Genomic DNA, 20,308 nt, shown 5'->3' with positions numbered 1-20,308 from the left:
ACCATCTCAAAATGGTAATGGCTTATAATAACAACCATGTTAGTAACTCTCGTGTTTCTGCAGGTTGACTAGAATCAGCTAGATGGTTCTTCTGTTCCATAGGATATTGACTGGGTCTGCAATTGTCTGGGTCTCACTGCACTGTGACATCCAAGAAAGGTCACTCTGAGGCTGGCAGTTGGTACTGGTACTGGCTGTCCACTGGGGACTTTTCTTGGGTTATAAACCAAAGCACCTCAGGTTTCAGGTTGCTGATAGCATGACAGCTGGGTTTTCAGAATGAACATCACAAGAGCATGTGTTTCAAGAGGAAAGAAAGGGAAACTATTAGTCCTCTTAAGGCTTGGACTCAAAAGTCCCAGAATGTTTTGTTGGTCAAATGTATCACAAGAGAAGCTCAGATTCAAAGAGAGGAGGTATACAGACAGTCCCTGACTGACAATCATTCAACTTATGATTTTTCAAGTTTATTAAGGTGAAAAAGCAATATGCAATCAGCAGAAACTGCACTTTGAATTTTGATCTTTTCCCAGGCTAGAAATATGCAGTACAATACTCTCTTACGATGATGGACAGCAGCAGCAAGCCACAGGTCCCAGTCTGCCATGAAATCATAAGGGTAAACAACTGATACTCTACCATGTAATGCATTGAAAGCAATTTTTTGGACATTGTGTTTTGTGTTTTCACATCCCATAAGGTCTACAAATCACCCATCTGTGTCTCCTACTTCTGGTGAGAAGAAAAAGAGGAAGGCATTTACTCAAAATGAAATGCAAGACAATTACCCAACTGTGGGCTAATGTAAGCGTTCTGAGCACATTTACCATTGGCTAGGCTAAGCTGTGGTGTTTGGTAGGTTAGGTATATTCAATGCATTTTCGATTTACGATAATTTTAATTTATGATGTTTACTAGGACATAATCCCATTGTAAGTTGAGGCATATCTGTAACTCTATCTCTTCCTGTGAGGCATGGCATAAAGTGCAGGAATGGAGGAACTGGAGGGGCCATCTTTGGAGACTGGTTATCATGATAACCAAAACCCTCCTCTTCCCCACAGATTTCTTATCTGTTGATGGATAACAAATGGAATTAAGAGAGTAGTTCCAGAGACAAAATAAATTATGAATAATGTCTCTGAATTTTATTGAAAGAGAATAGAAAAATATGATCTTGGAATCAGAACATTGGGGTTCTAATCCAGGCTCTATAATTTATAAACTAAGGTGACCTAGAACAATTCAAACACTTCACCTAAACTGATTATCTCATATTATTCTCTTACAAGATCAGACTGAGGAAAAATGGGTGAGGAGCAGGCCCTGAGAAAGAAAATAAAAGAATTGATAAACGGCCAATATTTAACTTTCAAAGAAAAAAATATTAATCAGAGTTAGGAAGACAAACTCAGTGTCTCGATACAGACCCAGGATACTGTCAGGATCCTCTGACAGTTATCATAACCACAAAACATAAAAGCCACATTGTTAGTTTAGTCCCCATATACGGTCAAAGACAAAGGCAAAAGGCACTAGGACAGACTGACTAATTGGGATGCAGGCCTGGGACAGACAACAGCAGAGTTAAAGACATTAGTGTTGTTCTTCTGGTTTCTCTGCTTCCTTATCCAGATTTTCAGAATTAATAAACAACTCTAAATTTAAAATCTTTAACCCTAGTTCCACATCAAAACTGCCTGTGGAACTTAAAAAAGCATAAGTTCACATTGCGTATACTATCCTTCCTATCGGGAACACCCTTTTCTCCTGGTTAATTCCAATTTTACTTTTAAATCTCAGCTCAGAAGTTACCTCTTCCCAAAGGGCTTCCAAAGACCCTTCACTCAGGTTAGATTCTGTAGCTCTCCTTTGTGTTCTCATAGATTTACTAAATACGTCCTATTTTCTTCTCTCTCTCCTTCAGTATACTGTGAAGCTAATGAATTCCTAAGAACTAGCACAGTGTCACTATCTTCCACAACCTAGATAGATGATAGATGATAAATAGATTAGATAGATAGATAGATAGATAGATAGATAGATAGATAGATAGATAGGGAGGAAAGAGGGAAGGGAAGAAAGAGAGAAAAAGAGAGAGAGAGGGAAGGATGGATGGATGGATGGAGGGAGGGAGGGAGGGAGGGAGGGAGGGAGGAAGAAGGAAGGAATGAAAAGGAAGGAAGGAAGGAAGGAAGGAAGGAAGGAAGGAAGGAAGGAAGGAAGGAAGGAAGGAAAGAAAGAAAGAAAGAAAGAAAGAAAGAAAGAAAGAAAGAAAGAAAGAAAGAAAGAAAGAAAGAAAGAAAGGGAAAATGAAAGAGAGAGGGAGGGAGAGAGGAAGGAAAGAGGGAAAGGAGGAGAGGAGGGAGGAAGATCACAGGCTCAGTTTCTTTGTACCATCTACAATACACACATACACACACATTTACAACCTGGCCGCCTGCCAAGAGATTCTAAATCAGTGGACATATATTTTTAAAGATTCTAATCTTGAAGTATAGTCCTGGTTGATATTTATTGCTGTATGTTTGACAAGCACAAAAGTCATCTTATACAGGCACAAAAATCCTATATTGATCCAAATGCTGGGCATGAAATCCATATTATGTGTTTCTCCTGGTCCAGGTATGGAAACTGAGTGAAATAGCTAATATTTTTTGATCACTTATTATATGTTGAGCACTGTTCCAAATGTCTTAAGTATATTATATTTTCACTATAACAACAACAGCCCTAGCTTATTATCTCTATTTTGACTAATGAGGAAATTGGGGAACAGTACAGACAAAATAAGTAATTCAGGTCCAGTAGCAGGTAGACTCTGGTACACAGTTGTAACGAGAGCAGCATGAGGACTGTATCCCTTTAGCTTTCTCTGCAGACTGTAAAGCACAAGACTATACATAGTTTGCTGTTCAATACATATTTATCATCAGCATCACGGGGCTTATGTTGTCTCCTCTTATAATCAGAAAACATACAAATGTGTATAAAATTATTAAAGCACAAAAACCACTAAAACAGTAAGCAGATATTTAACTACAGTGCTACCAGTGGGGTTGGAAAGATGGTAGAAAATGGAGCATGAAATAATATAGAAAAAGTAAGGATTGAGTTAAATTTTCTAAGTAGTAGGTGAAATATTTTCAAGAACACCCAGGTGGGTTCTCTTTACTTCCCATCAAAATCCAGTATCAAGGCCAAGTTTATGGTGTGCAACTTGTGGGGCTGCACAGGACCCATGCTTAAAAGGCTTCTCTTGGTTTAATGCTCTGCTGTCACTATCTTTTTTTTAATTAAAATTTATTGGGTGACAATGATTAGTAAAATTACATCGGTTTCAAGTGTACAATTCTGTAATACAACATCTATACATCACATTGTGTGTTCACCATCCAGTCAGTTCTCCTTCCATCACCATATAATTGACCCCGGTAACCCTCATCTACCACCCCTCTCCCTGCTGTCACTATTTTGAAAATTTTGATGATTTTTGAATAAATAACCACCCAATTTCATTTTATATTTTCCCAGCACATTATGTGGCTGGTCCTGTTCAGGAGGTTCTGTAACGCCGCTCATTTCAGAGCAATACGTAAAGGAGACATTTTGGAATAGATGGCTACAACCAACACACTGGCAAAAATGAGGCAGTGGCTTAAATATCTGTATAACAAATGAGAAGAGAATTGTTAGACTCAGAAATACAGATGGGGTCTTAGAAATCCTTGTAATTAATATATCAGTCTTAAATCAAGGGAGCGACAAGACAGACATGAAGCAGATTAGATCAGCAGGTACTGGCCCAGCATGGAATACAGAAGTGGATCAATGGACAGCAGCAACAAGGACAGTGAAATAACAGACATGGATAAATATCAGGACAATATCCTTAGCAGGAGTTGCACAGTATTTTTTTAACGCCTCTGGAAAAATAGTCAGTAATAAATATGAGAGGGTATACATTTTTCTGGATATCATTTTAACTGTGTTTATACTTAAATGAACTGCTAGTACTATCTATATAATTAATTTCATGATGTGAGTTCACTTGTTCTAAATTAATCATTTTTGATGTCTTTGTAAATGACTGAGACAGAAGAACCTCTTCCAGAATTGTTAATTACAGGAAAGTAACTAGATATTTGTGCTGACACTCTTGTTGCTCAGAAGGAAGAGATGAGGCAAGAACATAATACGAATGATACTATAAAGACTTGTCCCTGTATAAGAGAGCTAGCTGCTTAGGGCATTCACTGGGAAGGAAAAGGTGCTCATAATAACGTCTAACATTTGAGTGCTTTATATGCATTACTTGTTTAATTCTTTTAAGAGCTCTATGAGGCAGACACTATTTCGATCCCCACATTATTGATGGAGAAATTGAGGTACGGATGGGTTACATTATATCCTCAGGATCATAGAGTTAAGCCATTTTCTAATCAAGAATCAAATAAATGGAAACATTAAAGAAAATATAATTTATATATTTACATATGTGTATGTGTGTGTTTGTGTAACATACATCCAGACTTTTACCCATGAGTATGACTCTAGTACAGTACTCTGACACAGTGCTTTATGGTGTACTATTTGTTCTTTCACAGGTGGATGCCTTCCACCAGAACTCATCATCCTTATCCTCCTGAACACATATGAACTAGTTCATTAGTTTAAAAGACTATCCTCTTCCCACTGAATTAGAATATTCACATGCAAAAAAAATATGAAGCAAAAAATATGAAAATAAAAATATGAAGATAAAAATTTTGTACTATATGCAAAAATTAACTCAAAATGGGTCATGACCTAAACATAAAATCTAAAACTATAAAACCTCTAGGAAAAAAAAAAAAGCTTGGTAGTGACCTTTTCATTAGATAAAGATTGCTTAAATAGGAAACAAATAGCTCAAACTCTTTTAGAAAATTGATAAATTGAACTTTATCAAAATTAAAATATTTTACTCTTCGAAACACACTGATAAGACAAGCCACAAACTAGGAGAAAATATAAACATGTATCTAGACTATATAAAGAACTCTTACACAGAATAATTAGAAGATAAGCAAATAGTCAAAAAAATAATGGGTAAAATATTTGAACTGACGCTTCCCTAAAGATTTAGATAACTAGTAAGCACATGAAAGATGGTTAATATTATTAGTAACTGGGAGATAGAAATTAAAACTTAAAATACCACCAGACCCTCACTAGACTGATTACATTAAAAACTGCCAAATACCAAGTTTTGGTGAGAATGTGGAGCAACTGGAACTCTCATATACTGGCACTGGGAAAACAAAATAGATATTTTTTTGCTTTCAGTCACTTTAGAAAACAGTTTGGCAGTTGATTGATTACACTGAGCATACACTTATCATACAACCCAGCAATTCCACTTCTAAAAGTTTATCCAAGAGAAATGAAAACTTATGTCCACACCAAGACTATTTCATAAAAGGTTCACTCATAACTGCCAAAAAACTGGAAGGAACTCAAATGTCCAGTAACTTGTGAATGCATAAATAAATATCCATACAAGAGAATACTATTCAGCAATAAAAATAAACTACTGATATCCACAAGACCATAGATGAATTTCAAAAGTGGTTATGTTCTGTGAGAGAAGCCAGACACAAAAGCCTTCAACTCTACAGTCTCATTCATACACAATTCTTAGGGAGACAGACTAACAGATACAGAAAACAGTGAGTGATGGCAGAAGTACAGCAGAGGATTGACTGGAAATGATCATAAAGGAAGGAACTCTTTGGTACAATAGAAATATCTGCATGATGACTGTGGTGGCGGAGTAAGTATACATATTTGCTAAAATTAATTGAATTGTAAACTTAAATAAATTTTAATTGTGCACAGTACACCTCAATAAAGGTGACTTTAAAAAGCATCTTTCATCAAAAATGCAGCAAATTTGTTGAACAGCTACATCATACAGAGTTTTGCACCTAAGTAAGATTATTTTTGTATTAATATCTTCTTCATTCATCTGTAAGTTTTGTCAGGGTAGATGCTTGCCCATTTATTGTTTCCAGTACCATTTTAGAATCACATAAATCATTTAACAAGTATTTTCTGATGAAGCATCTTTGTTTTGAAACATGTTTCAATTAATCACACAGACTAGGTTCCATAAAGGTAAAATATTGTTTTTGCACTGCCAGCATTTAATCGGTATATGGGGTGGGGGGAGAGAGGACTTCTTGATTTCCCATGTATAGGATATTGAAGCCATTTCATCCTTCAGGACACTCACTGCTGGCAACAATTATTGCTGCCCAGATAAAGTTAGCAAAATCTTAGATGTTTGCATTCATCTTGATTTATTGTTTGGTACTTGTAGATAAAAATTTACCTGCTAACTTCATTTCATCCAAAAACTCACTTTTTCGATGAAGGGAGGTCTGAAAGCCCATGTGAGTGCTTGTTTCCTGCGTCTTCTAACTCACCCATGCCCACATCGATGGAGATGCCAACCGGAGGCTGGATCAGCACAGGATCTTAAAAACAGAAGTTTGGGGGATTCATTGAACCCTAAACCTGTTAAATAAAATACTTTTTCATTCCCTTTTCCAAATGCAGCTTTTTTAAATGATGTACATAAAATAGAACATATTTCAAAGTTCAGCATAGAAAAATAATAAATGTAAGAAAATAATGGGAATTATGTAGTGCTTTTCTGCTTAAAAATTACTTCGTATACATAGTCTCAGATCAAACCAAACTACTAGAGGGTCAGCCATGATTTAAGATTAACTTCTCAAAAATATTTTTTTTCCCTTTGAATATACAACATCGCTAGGAAGTTTCCTAACACTTGACCAACCCGGAGATGGCTCGGGCACAATACACACCTCACTGCACAGATGACATGTGTCATTCATTTAAAACCTCCATGCATGGAATGCACAGAGAATGATCAGACCTCTCTGGTTGTTAGTGAGAACACAATTGAAAAGGGCTTTTTAAAAACCAATTAAATTCATGTCATTTCCTAATACAACCGAGTTCCTACTGTTTCAGAACAGATAATATCTCAAAGTGAAACATTTTTGGCACAGCCAAATCTAGCATATAGTTTCACTCCATGCCCTGGGTTTCTTCCAGGATAAAAGTCGATTTGCCTGACTAAAAATGATGAGATGCCACTAGGCACACAGACACATACTTTAGGAAAGTGAGCTCTCGGTTGAATGATGAAGTAGGAAAGTTGCCATTGGGGATGCATTAAAGATCTTGGGGTGTGCTTCAAGACCTTGGAAATAAAGTGAATTTCAAAGAATTAAATTAATAGCAATTCACATTTTTCTACTGTAGCACTAAACCAAAAGATTATCTGTTATATGATGAAGTTTAGACACATGTAGAACTCTAATCAGGGTAGTCTGTTTAGTTTATCCTTTTTCCCCCTTTAAATAAAATTTAAGGGAGCATACAGAAATATGTACAATACAATAAGAGGACAATAGATAACAAATAAATGTTGATACATCTAGGTATTAGAGTGGAAAATAGAGCACACAAATTTCCTTTCTTTTCAAACCCCTCTAAAATAATGGAACAGGGACTTTAAGGCATAACACCAGAAGATGGAAGAACAGGAGGTAATAGCAGCAAAATTTTAGAGTAGATGGGCTAGTGGTGATGACATAAACTACCTAAGAAACAAAATGCTAAAGCAGTAGAGGAGAATGCCAAAAATAAATCTTATTTATTCAATAGAATCCTCAAAAAGTCAGGAATTGATGGCACCAGTTCACTTTGGAAATGATGACAAAGAAAGTATCCTAAAATAAGGAGGCTTTCTCGGAGCAGTAGTTCTTCAGTTCCTCTCTCCTTCCCCAGCAAAAGACTGAAGTTTTATTTATTAGAGAAGTTAAACAATTTGGGGGTGGGATGGGGGTTGGTGATGGGATACCAGAAAGAGTTGAGGGTAGAAGTACAATACCAAATATAGAGTGAGTATTAAATGCTTACTGGGTTTTTGGATCCCAATCCACTCTCCTGACTCAGATCTCAGAACACCAGCAGTAGCTAGACCTTCCATCTCCATGAAGAAGTTTCAAAGGGTCTTCTTTGGAGAATCTGACTAGTTAAGAGGAAAGATCTAGAAGATACTAACATCAGAGGTTCACCCCAAAAGGCCCAGCCACATGAACTTACAGTAAAACTCTTGGCACACAAGCCCTAACTTCACCCTCTGTCCTTTTAAATGGCTTTTTAATGGGAGAAGCAAACAAAAATTCCTTTTAAATGGGAGCAGCAAGCAAAAACTACCAACATCTGAGTAAAGCCTCTCATGCAAAAGACAACAACTTGGGGGGAAACAAGGATTACAAAAAGAGAAGAAAACATAAAAATTGTTAATATATTCAAAGAGATAAAAATAATTTATTGCATCCATAAACGTGGAAACAATGCTGTTAGAACTATTCCAAAAACAAAACAGAACAACAACAAAAAAAGAGCTCTCTGAAATTAAACATGTGATTACAAAAGTGAAAACCTCAGTAGAAGTGTTGAAAGATAAAACTGAGTAAAATTCTCATAAAGAGTAAAAAAATTTAGAGAAGGAAAATTAGAAAACAATGATGGGAATAACTAGTTCAGGAGGTCTAATGTCTGAATAATAGAGATTATAGAAAAAAGAACATAGAAAATTAAGAGAGAAAATCAGTTAGATTTTTCAAGAAAATGTCCCAGAATTAAAGGACATTTCATGATTTTTCAGGTTGAAAGAATTCAGGTCAACAGGTTAAAGTATACTACATTAGGCATATTATCATAAAATTTCACATCTCTGGCGACAAAGAGAACAGCAAAAAACAGGTGACATACAAACAGTATCATCATACTTCAAGAGCTGTAACTGGAACCTTAAAGATACACAGCAATAACTTTAAAGTACTGAAGGAAGGAGGTATATAACAGACAGAGTAAAAAATTAAATGTGAAGATAAAGACCATTTTGGACTTTGGATTTTGGAAAAATTCTCCCCCTGCTCAGAAATCTACAGGAGGGTTAGCTTCACTAACATGAAGGTGTAAGCCAAGAAAGAAGATAAGAAACTAAGGAAAAAATGGATACTCACTAGATAGGGGGGAATAATTCCCAGATGATGGTAAAGGAAGTTTCTATACTAACAGCTGTGCCCCAGCAAAGAAGGAAAACAATCCCGATTGGGATAGAGCAGAAAGCTCTTCAGGAAGAGATTTCTTCAGGAAGATGAAACTGACAGAACACCTAATATACCTCACATCTTGAGGATATTCCGACAATTATGATCTCTAGGGAAAACATAAAGTGGTGCGAGGAAAGAAAAATTATCAAGATTCGCTACATGGCTCAACTATAAATTGTATTTAATTCTATCAAGAGGACGTAGGCTGAAAAGTGGCAGTGTGCAGGGGAGAGGGGAAGTGGTAATAGAGAGTTAAGCTGCAGGTTCCATAGTTGGAAGTCAATCGGTCATGCTTAAAAGTGACAAACCAAGGAGTGGCAATGAAGTATGTTATTTAGAGACATAAAAATGTAACCCAGGGGTGGCCGGACACCTCAGTTGGTTGGAACGCGAGCTCTGGACAACAGGGTTGATGGTTCGATTCCCACATGGGATGGTGGGCCGTGCCCCCTGCAACTAAGATTGAAAACAGCAACTGGACTTGGAGTGGAGTTGTACCCTCCACAACAAGATTGAGGGGTAACGACTTGGAGCTGATAGGCCCTGGAGAAACAAACACACTGTTCCCCAACATTCCCCAATAAATATTCTTTAAAAAAAAAAAAGTGTATCCCAAAATAATCCAAAAGTGAGAGTAAGGAAAAGTAGACTCCTGGTTTTCATAACAAATCTTGTAAGAACCATTTGCCTCTTTAAACTTTGTACATATATAACTTAGAAAAAAGTAAAACTAAAAAAAAAAAAATTAGCAAGTGGTTAGTTTTGGAGATTATGAATGTACACCTATAGAACATATAGGAGCACCCACTTCCTAATGTGATGATTTTGTAACATAAGTTGAATTTTCCAATGACATCATACATGGAATTATTAAATGCATATCTCAAAAAAATTTAGACAGAAGTGAAAATGGCATGACCATATCTCTAGCAGCCTAAGACCTAAAGTGAACTCCATTATACTCTACTGCTTTGACAGAATAACGTGGAAATTGATCAGAGATAGCCTTTTTCCAATTAGTTATATTTACTATAGAATTACACAACACAACAAAAATAAATTCAATTTAAAAATACCCAATGAATGTAAACTAAACTTTCCTATTAACATACACACTACATCAATGCATATTTCTTGGAGTAGGGATATCAGGCCACATAGACGGGTGTCACTGTTGATTCATTATTTGACTTGTGGGGACAGATGATTTTGCTTTTCCAAGGTTTTGCTAGGCCATGACTATGGATTGGATCTAGTACAACTGTTTTCCAAGGAGCATTCCAGAGTCTCTGGACAGAGACCCAACCTTGTAGCATTAGGAGAGTGGAGGAACAGCATATAGCATTGCCATAAGAGCAAACTAGTGATATTAAGCTGTGTAAGCTCAGGGTGCTTATACTTAGTGAACTTCTGTATGCTGGTCTCAGATACTATTATTGCATATTTCAGTGCCACTACCCCCACCAATGTGCATGTATGTTTCATGTGGGTGTAAATAAAACAACTCTATTATGTTGATCCTGAGAAGATGTGGGGTCCTTCCCTGAATGTCGCTACATTAATGTGTGGGTTGAGAATGATACAGTGCTATGATAAAAATGGGATTTACAGTCATAATTCATACTCACAATCCATGGACATTCTCTGGAAAACTGCCTATTGATTATAAAGATATTGATGGCAGAGATGCATGTAAATAGCTTGAACTAAACCTCTTCTTAAAATGTGAGTCCACAACCATAAAAAAGAATGAAATTTTGCCATCTGCAACAACATGAAAGGACTAGAGAGTATTGTGCTGAGTGGAGTGAGTCAGACAGAGAAAGACAAGTACCATATCATCTCACTTACATGTGGAATCTAAAGAACAAAATAAATGAACAAACAACAGAAACAAACTCACAGATACAGAGAACATTCTGATGGTTGCCAGATGGGAGGCGGGTTGGGAAGCTGGTTAAAAACAGGAAGGGATTAAGCAGTACAAATTAGTAGTTACAAAATATCCATGAAGATGTAAAGTATAACATAGGAATATAGTCAATAATATTGTATTAACTATGCATGGTGTCAGATGGGGACTAGGTTTATCAGGGTGAGCACTTCGTAAGTTATATAAATGTCTAATCATTGTGTTGTATACCTGAAACAAATATTGTATGCCAATTGTAACTGAATTTTTTTTAATAATTTTTAAAAATATAGGTGAAAAATATGAATACTCCTAAATTAATTAACTAGAAGTTACTTTAAATATGTATGCATAAAGAAATAAATTACATACAAGTTTAAGAGAAGAGACTATTTTCGGGGGGAAAAGGAAGCCAGAAAAAAGGCCAGAGACACAAAAGTGCAATCCATCAGTTCCTTCAAACACATTTGATTGTCCTCAAAGAGACACTGTGGGACGCTGAGAATGACAACCATATGTGACGCTACTACAACAAATACAACAGTGAGTTTCAATGAGTTGTTTGATGCAGTCTGATGGGAAACACCAGGGCACAGGTTAGTAAAAGTAATATCATGAAAAGCCCAAACAACCTGGTTCATAGTCACAGTTCTCTAATGGTTTATCATAAGAGGAAGAGTGTGCAGCAAAAAATACTTAGGGCTAAGATTCAAAATATCCAGGTTTTCATCCCAGCTCTAACACTTACAAAATATATGCTGTTGGGCAATTTGGTCATGATATAATTCTATGAAGTGATTATTTTACTGTAAATTAGCTTAATGCAGTAACTCTTTATATCACGCAGAAAAATTCCCATGAGTAGGTGAGAGGAAAATGGTGGCAGAAATGAGGCAATCATAGAGGGACCATGAGTTTCATGAGAACACTGGTATATCAGTTTGCTAGGGCCACGCAACACAAAATACCACATCCTGGGTCACTTACACAACAGAAATGTATTTTCTCAGAGTCCTGGAGGCTAGAAGTACAAGATCCAAATGCCAAAAGGATTGGTTTCCTCTGAGGGCTCTCTCTGGCTTACAGATGGTCACTTCTTGCTTCCTCTTTACATGGTCATCCCTCTGTGCATACGTACCTCTGGTGTTTCTTTTTGTGTATCCGAACTTCCTTTCCTTATAATGACACCAGTGAGATTGTATCAGGGCCCACCCTAATGGCCTCATTTTAACTTATTCACCGTTTTAAAGACCCTATCTCCAAATACGGTGACATTTTGAGATACTGGGGATTAGGACTTCAACATATGAATTTGGTGGAGACATAACTCAGTCCATAAAAACTGGGAAGGAGACAAACAAGGGGATCATAGAAAAGCAACAAATGAGAGGAGAGAAGACAGCAAAGGCAGTTTTGGTGTCCTTCCCAACCCAGCTTTAAGTGGGCTTCAGTTTTTGTCTTCTCTCAACTGTCTTCCTATAGAGCTTGGTGAGAACCTGAGAGTGAAAAAGCATCCTTGGCAGCTTCATCCTGCAACCCTGAAAAATGTGGGGATGATGAAGCAAGGAGGTGAATGGGAGAAGAGAAGCGACTATATTACAACTCTTCAGAATGCCGGAATTCAGAGGGAAGTTCACACTGCCGCACGAAAACTAGCCCTTTACCTCTTGACCTTTGAGCCCTTCTATAAGATACCTCACGGAAAATTCTCACTCTCTCTGTTTTTATTCCTCATCAGCCCCATGCCATGAGCCAGTTTTGGGAATCCTCCAGGGCTATTCAGGAAGGGAAGTCATTCATGGTTACAGAAATTATATAATGCTGAGTAAATTCACAGGTCCATAGGTTTGATGCACATCAATACCATTTTTCCTATTAATTTGTCGCACAGGAAAAATGCCATCCCTTAATTTTCAGTATGAACTATTCAGCAATTATATCGCTTTGGATTCCAATCCAAAGAACTGAAACATATGCTGCTACTGATGGCAGTAAAGACATTAGTTAAATACTACAGTAAAAAATATGTAGCACACACTTTGACACCTATGCATTTATGGCATTTGCTGAATTTCAGGGTAGCAAGATAGTTCCCCTGGAAAAGTTTGCCATCTCCTGCTGTCCTGACATTCATATCAGGTAAAATGAAATGGTTATAACATCTAAAAATCACCAGTAACCATTTTTTTCTGGTGAAAATTTATGGGAGTATAGTTTTCTAATTACAGCAATTTGCTGCTAATGTTTAAAATGACTTCATGTATTAAATTCATAAAATTGAAGAGCACTGCATCTCTGACACATGCAAAACATTATGGCTGGTTTTTTAAAGCAAGTATTTATCCATGGTAGCATAATTAGACATGGGCATAGATGATCCATGCAGGTGAGTTGTTTGATTTTCAATTAATACGAGTATATTTATGCCAAATTCTCTTATTATTAAGTTGTTTATATTTATTTTTTGAGAGTACCATATCTCCTCTTTCAGTTTTATACAATTTTTGTCTGATACCAGTTTCCTGTTGCAGGGTATTTATATAGTGATTTACAGGTGCAACAAACTGAACAATCTGGGACCAGCAGACACTATTTTACTATCACATTACAAAGTTGTTTTTGCACCTCAGAAAATATTCAGCAGAAACTCACTGTGAACTTTCTAACCTGTGGCCAAATGCAAGTGACTGAATTCAGCCATCAAAAATATTCCTGGGCCGGCCCGTTGGCTCAGGCAGTTGGAGATCTGCGCTCCTAACTCTGAAGGCTGCCGGTTGGATTCCCCCATGGGCCAGTGGGCTCTCAACCACAGGCTGCCTGTTCGATTCCTCAAGTCCTGCAAGGGATGGTGGGCAGCGCCCCCTGCAACTAAGATTGAACACGGCACTTTGGTTGCCAGTTTGACTCCCGCAAGGGATGGTGGGCTGCGCCCCCTGCAACTAGCAATGGCAACTGGACCTGGAGCTGAGCTGCGCCCTCCACAACTAAGACTGAACGGACAACAACTTGACTTGGAAAAAATTAAGTCTTGGAAGTACACACTGTACCCCAATAAAGTCCTGTTTCCTTTCCCCAATTAAAAAAAAAAAGACACCAATCATTTAAAAAAATATATTCCTAATTGTCTCTCTCATTCTCTCTCCTCATTTTTATTCCCATTGTCATGACTCCAATTTGGTTGTTCATTAACCCATTCCTGAGTTATTGCAACACCTTTAACACATTTCTTTAGTTCAAGGTCTACTCAGTCTCTGTACTAATTTGTATTGTATACAACAGTACATTAACCCTGCGATAGCACTCTGTCATCACACTACTTCCCACTTTCTACTTTGTTTTCTCAAAAACATTCACAATTTCAAAATAGAACACAGTTATATACTCTCTGTTCAAGGCCCTCTGTTATGCACTGCATGTTATCGTCCCCCCCAAAATGCATATTATTGACACCGTATTCCCCAATGTGATGGTATTTGGAGATGGGGCTCTATGGGAAATAATTAGGTCATAAGGATGGAGCTTTCATGATGGAGTTAGTGCCCTTATAAGAAGAGACAGGAGAGATCTTGCTTCTCTCTCTGCTCTCTGCCATGTGAGGAGACACGAGAAGACAGACATCCGCATGCCAGGAAGTAGGCTTTCATCAAACACGGAAGCTGCCAGCACCTTGATCTTGGACTTCCCAGCCTCCATAACTGTGAAAAATAAATGTCTATCGTTTAAGGCACCCAAACTCTGGTATTTTGTTACGGCAGCCTGAGCTAACTAAGACACCCTCCAAAAACTGTATCATCATTTCAATTCAGCTTTTCTGTTGCCCAACCCAAAACCTAATTTCAGATCTCACTCTACATTGGCACCTGCATGTATGTATTTATAATTCATGGCTTCCCCCATTTTCCTACCAACCTAGAAAATTATTTTATCGATATTACCTATCTTACACTTTTTGATTTTATGTCCCGTCTTCTAAACAAAGCCTTCTAATAACTATTCCAGGATACTCACTAAGTGATCTCTGACTTCTCACTGCCTTTTTTTCTATACTAAATAAATCATTTAAATAAATTGAATTGGGTTGTATTATGTGTAAGGAGGTCTTTCTAACAAAATTATATGTGCTTCAAAGGAAGAACTATGTTTTATTCCTTATTTAAGATCTCCTACATGCTTCACATATTATTAGGCACAGGGTAAAGATAATAGATGCACATATAGGTATATAGATACAAAAGAGATAATTACTTATTTACCGCATTAACCATTATTCATTATATTAATATTAATCAATAAGATTTATCCATGAATATGGTCACTTATTAGCTTGGTGATCTTGGGCAAGTTTCTTAACCTCTCTGTGATTCAGTTTGTTCATCAGTAAAATGGAGATGATAATAATATCTTCCTTATTGGTTAATTATGAGCATTAAATAAATAAGAACACTTAGATCAATATCTAGTGCATAGAAAGCATTCAGTAAGTATTTTATCACGACTGTCATCATCATCATCAACATAATCTTTATCTTCATTATCTCATCAAAGAGATGAGTCTATTCATGTACTCATACATCCAGTCAGTCAGTCAGTCAACAAATATTTGTGTTTCAGTTTAGCCCACTTAGCTTATTTCCAGGTGATTGTTTTCACACATTGCACTTCAGAGCCCCTCTATGTCTGTCACAGAAGAAGTTAGTGCCAAGAAAACATATTCTCAAGCCGCTTTAGCCCCAAGTCAACCAGAGCAGCAAAGCTTTCCTCCAAATTACCGATGAACAACGGCAAAGCAAGTCAAGAAACCAATGTTCTAATGTGTTAATTCAACCCCAAATGCCATTGATCTCCTAAGCTGTGTAGCTCCCAAGCTTAAAGTTTTTCTGTGGCCTGCTCTTTTATAAATGGCCTTTCCCAAACCTCAATGAATAAGCTAAATAGTATTATATACTACACAGCTTTACATCCCCAAAAGTCCCATTGCTTTTTTTCTACCGTATCTCTTTATTCCAGGTTTCACAGTCTGCTCTATAATAATAGTAAAATAAATATGTTGGAGGAATACTAAAGCTAACCACTGGAAAGGAGAACATAGAAAGATTAAGTAATTTTACAGCCAACTGTTGAACAACTATTTATTGAGTGCTCCCTATATGCCAGGTATTGTTTTTGCAAAACCAGTTTGAGTCACAAATATTAGAAAAGATAATATCCCACCCTCTTTTTTTCCATGTGTTCTTTGGACAAATATGGAAATATTCCTTTTTAGAATTAGTTAGAAATTAAACATAAATATTTTACTTAGAAAAAAGTCACAAAATGATAAGTTTAATATATATTACAATATGTTATCAATATGTGCAGTGGGTTTGCCTACGACAAGTTCTTTTCTAGCTCTTGTGAAATTAGACTGCAGGTCAGTTTTCACACTGTCTGTTGCTTTGCTTTGCTTTGCAATTATAGACAAAATGCAGACAAATCCACCTTAAATATTCATTCAGTTACAATAGTAAATATATATTTTCAAACTGCACATACTAAATCTAGGCATACACTTGCTTTGTGCACAATTAAAGACAATGACTAACAAATAAAATAGGTATTTTTCCATATGTGATATAATGTTCTATTAATGATACAAATATAGCTTTATTTTCCCCATTGTCTCACTTTTTGAAGGGCCTCCTTTCTAGAATAAATCATATTACAAACGTTGTGAAGGAGCCATTTAATTAATTCTCTACCTTCATACAATAAGTCTGATGCAAAAACTATGCAAGGATACAGTTCTCTCTTCTTTTAATTAAATTCCCCACTGTTGTTAGTTAATATCTATGTGATTAAAGACAAAAACTAGACCCATTTTGATTTATATTGGAACTAGGAACAAAAATCAAGATGACTTTTTTATCAACTTAAGTAATAATAAGGTTATAAAGCAATTAACCAATAGTCTTTCGTCTTTCAGTGAGGCCTCAACATGGAAAGTATCTTCCCTACTATTGAAAGAAGAAATTACTTTCACTACAACAATGAAATTTACAGTGAAGATTCACTGATGACGTTACCCTCAGATTTCCTAGATTTTGTGGTTTTGCTCTCCAGTCTCCCATCTGTGTGCGTCAATTAGAGTGTGTGATTTCAGAGTACTAAATGACATAGTTGGAACATAACAGGCAGTAACCAAGATATTGTCACCTCATGTTATCCAAATACCAAAGTGGGGGTTTTTTGTCTAGTTTTGTTTTTCAGTCCACTTGCTTGGTTTTTCATTGGCTTTGTTTCCCAGGAACTGAGAGCAAGAGATAAGGCAAATGAAAAAACAAACAAAAAAGAAAGAAACAATTAGAAAGATGTTCTTGGAACAGACCATCCACAAATGATGTTAATGAAGACTTTAGTGAGACTGTTAACGTTCTGTTGTTTTATAGAGATGATTTAATTTTTTTCGGATAGTTAAAAATGAAAATCAGAATCTATCAAAACAGAATAGTTATGACCTATCATTTTTTTCTACCTAAGGAGCTAAGTTTATAGGTTAAAGAAACATAGCTTTATTTCAAATCCCCGTAGCCAAATTAGTAACTGGATAGCTGACAGCAATGGGAGCTGGGGGACCTGAATTATAAACAGGGCTCTTTGGTGAAAGTTTTCCCTTTAGTATTAAAACTTTGTCATCCCTACACAGGATGTGGAGAACAGCATAGGGAATAGAGTCAATGGGATTGTAACAGCTATATGGGATGTCAGCAGAGTAGTAGCTTGGGGGAGAGGGGTTATCACTTTGTGAGGGGTATAAATGTCTAACTAGTGCATTGTTTTGCACACCTGAAACCAATAAAAAAATAATAAAAATGTGTGTACACCATTTAGCATAGTGCCTTGCACATGATACATGCTAAATAAATGGTAGCTATTATTACTATTATGACTGCTAAAAAGAAAAAAAAAAAAAAAAACTTTGTCATCCCCATGAGGGAATAAGTGTATCTGAAGCACGGCGGAGTACTTGAGTGGGATTAATGGGAATGTGTCTTTTACTGTAATAATTGTTTTTAATTTAAATATTCATGAAACTTTTTACCATACCTCGTATATGAATCCATGCTCTTATAAACCCCAAAAATGCCTAGGTTTCCATCACTCTGCATATCCTGATTCTCTTTCTTCAGTTCAGGCTCTTTATCTTTGTCATCTCTATTTTCCTCCTCTCAACACATGAATATTTGTGCCTCAAGACTATGTTTTAAAGACTTTGCAATATTTTTGACCCATTACCCTTTTACCCCACAAAATCAGGTGCGATCAAAAAATATGGTGAAGGTTTAAATTTAAAAAAAAAATTATCACAGTAAAAGACACATTGCCATTAATCCCCCTCAAAATATTCCCCTCGCTTCAAACACTTACCCATACCATCATTCCTGCCACTTTCTGAAGCAGTTTTGGAAATCTTTATCCTCCATCATGACAATGCTCTGTGTCACACATCAATTCTGGTATGGCAATTTCTGTCAAATAAAAACATTACTGTGTGTCCTCATCCACATTATTCACTAGATCTGGCACCATGCGACTTCTGCCTCTTCCCCAAAGTCAAATGATTTAGCACATCAGAGCAGCCACGACAATGAAACTAAAGACACTCACCAAAGAGGACTTCAGAACTGCTTCGGAAAGTGGCAAGAATGAGGGAATAAGTGTATTTGAAGAGCAGGGGAGTATTTGAGGGGGATAAATGGGAATGTGTCTTTTACTGTAATAATTTTTTTATATAAATATTCATGAAACTTCTTATCATAACTTGTATATGAATCCATGCTCTTATAAATCCCAAAAATGCCTCATGCTGAACAAAATAGTGAATTCATCTGCGTAAGGAATTTAGATAAGAGAAAACAGTTTTCAAAGGACTTAAATATGAAATCAAGATGGAAAGTGCAGAGTGACCTTGGCGGTCCCCCGGATCTGTCTCTTGCTTCAACAGTGTTTGAATGGAACAGACCCAGGGATGTCCCTTCTTCTACCCTCCAACCTGCCTTCTAGTCTCAACCTTCAGAACCAACTCAGCCATCTTCGGCCTCCAAGACCAGCCAAAACCATTTTTTAAGCTTAACTCCTTATTGCCGAGCAACCATTAATGCCCAAGTTCATCAGAATTATTCCACCAAGGTGGAGGTCGCCATCAGCTGTCTGATCAACCTGCATCTGTGGGCCTCCTATATCTACCTCTCTCAAGGCTTCTATTTCAACTGAGATGATGTGGTCATAGAAGGCCTGAGCCACTTCTTCCACTAGTTGGCCAAGGAGAATCACAAGGACACTGAGTATCTCTTGAAAATGCAAAACCAGCATGGTGGCCATGCCCTCTTCTAGGACCTGCAGAAGCCTTCCCAAGATGACTGGGGTAAAACTCTGGATGCTATGGAAACCACCATGGTCATGGAGAAGAACCTGAACCAGGACCTTTTGGATCTGCATGCCCTGGGTTCTGCCCACACAGATCACATCTCTGTGACTTCCTGGAGAACCACTTCCTAGATGCGGAGGTGAAACTTGTCAAGAAGATGGGCAATCACCTGACTAACCTCCGTAGGCTGGCCAGCGCCTAGGCAGGGCTTGGCGAAAATCTCACCCTAAAGCATGATTAGGAGCTTTTGGAGCCCAGAGGTCTTTGAGGGGCCCCTCTGTATACCCCTGGTGTTGGGCTTCTACCTGAGCCTTTCCCTGCAACCACCAGAAAGTCTTCTAATCACCTGGAACCCTCTCCTATGCCATGGACAAAATTGAAACAATAAAGCTTTATGCAGCAAAAGAAAAAGATGAAAGTGCATATATAAGATGTAATCAAAATACTAACATATAAATGATAGGAATATGTATAATGAGAGTCCGTGTTTTAAATTGCATTATCATACAGACTATAAGAAGAATTTTAGGCCAGAGACTAGTAGTCTAGTTTAGTCTAGTCACCTTTTCCTTTCTCACCCTCTCTCAGCAACTCAATCCCCTAATCTATAAAATAATGGTACAAATACTCATCCCTTTCTTTCCCATAAGTTATTATGAAGAAAAATTTAAGTGTTTTTAAATGTAATTTGATCTCTTTGAAGAATCTACACATATAAATGCAAGGTGTTCAACTACACATGGTTGTGAATTTGTCATTCCATTTTTCCCCCAGGCTACTAATTGCTCA

General features: G+C 37.0%; 1 pseudogene across 1 annotated transcript; it reads left to right on the top strand.

Annotated features, from left to right (window-relative positions):
* The first annotated feature begins 568 nt into the window (after positions 1-568).
* On the top strand, positions 569-19,760 carry LOC308510041 (ferritin light chain-like; annotated as a pseudogene). Its single transcript has 2 exons — positions 569-619; positions 19,156-19,760. The product of its transcript is annotated as a ferritin light chain-like (transcript).
* Positions 19,761-20,308: the final 548 nt, after the last annotated feature.

Source organism: Rhinolophus hipposideros (genome assembly GCF_964194185.1).
Source record: "Rhinolophus hipposideros genome assembly, chromosome: 2".
Taxonomy (NCBI): Eukaryota; Metazoa; Chordata; class Mammalia; order Chiroptera; family Rhinolophidae; genus Rhinolophus; species Rhinolophus hipposideros.
The sequence above is the reverse complement of the archived record's forward strand: the minus strand, read 5'-3'. Positions and strand labels throughout refer to the sequence as shown.